Below are 1,529 nucleotides of genomic sequence, written 5' to 3'. Positions count from 1 at the left end.
CATTTTTTTAAATGAAAATTTTTTAAAAAAAAAAAATGGGGGGGGGGGGGGGGAAATCATGTCTTAATGTCTGGCTATCTTAAATTTACTTACAGTTTCTATCCTGGTGATAAAGCTGATCTTTAAGCTCACTTTTATCCTCTCCCCTCTAACTTGATGTTTCCCTAAATCTGGGGTCCCAAGACGCACCATGTCCTGTGATTGCAGAAGATGAAGCTCCTTCTATGGATACACATTGTATGGGTGATATGGACACTTCCCATTGGTGTGCACACAAGAAGGCTGTGGTGGCATGATGATGGTGCAGTAAGGGGTGGGAAAAAGACCAGTGGGCCTTGACTTCAGTTTTAGATCACCAGTTCTCTCCACTCCCTGGAGAGACACTGTGGAGGATCCAGAATCACTCCAATTGGCATAGCTTTTTTAATGTCCTTTTTCTTTTTTTATTAGGTCTTAAGTCTTTTTGTAAAACACATCTAAAAACAAATACATAAACCAAATATGTTGCTGAACATGTTTCTGTAATGTCAAAAAGTTAGCTCAATTTTTTTTTATTATGGTTTCATTTAAAACATAAAAGCAAAGGGTATCCACAGGCTCATTTACCCCAGCTTGGAGTTACCCAAATGCAGAACTGCAAACTGGCCCTAAATTCTGATCCCATCATCAGAATTTGCAGGTGACACATGGGATAGGAACCTTGGTCCCCTAAAAGCCTCTAGAAGTTGGGCTTGTTCATACAGAATCTTACACAACATATCCATCATACTGGTGGGATCTAAGACCCCCCCAGGTGCAATACATTTGTACTCATTGTTTAGACATGTAAAGCTAAACTCAAATTAGCTGAATGAGAAAGGCATCTCATGGTTGTTGATATTGATGAGGCTAGGCTTGGTGTGGACCCAGTTCTCTTCAGTTTTCCCAAGCCCACTTAAAACTATGACTACCAGTTTGCCCAAGCCCACTTAAAACTGTGACCACAAGAACCCTACCGACCCAATTGGTTGCAGGGAGGCGCATTCCCTGCTCCGCAGCTAAACATCATAAAGGGTGGGGAAAGCCTACAGCACAACTGCCACAACTGAATGGGTTGGCGGCCACAGTTTTGAACCACCCAATCCATACATTGCTAAGCCATTACATTTGAATGGCACCCCAATGCACTATGGCAACTCACCTTCTTTGTAGCATGTCACAATGCATGTGAGTGTGCTGTGTTGCAGTCCATTGCCATTTTAAAAAAAAGGATGCATGTGCTGTTTTAAGCACGTTAGTCTGTAAAGGTAGCAATACACGTTAAAATCTACAAACAGATCATGGGTTTCTGTTGTTTTCCTCTTCTGGCCACTATTTAAAATATTGAATTCATTAAATTAATTATAGGGGGAAAGGCATGCCATGGTTGTTGAGAGGAGTTCTCCATAGTTAAAGTGACATGAAACAACCCCACCTTTCTTTTATTTGGAAGCCTGCACCTTTAAAAAATAGCTATAAATGTAAAGCAGACAGCACACTTCCTCTGATTG

The sequence above is a fragment of the Nanorana parkeri genome, unplaced genomic scaffold, assembly GCF_000935625.1.
Source record: "Nanorana parkeri isolate BGI_ZX_2015 unplaced genomic scaffold, ASM93562v1 scaffold12, whole genome shotgun sequence".
In the NCBI taxonomy this organism is placed as follows: Eukaryota; Metazoa; Chordata; class Amphibia; order Anura; family Dicroglossidae; genus Nanorana; species Nanorana parkeri.
This window is presented reverse-complemented; position numbering follows the sequence as displayed.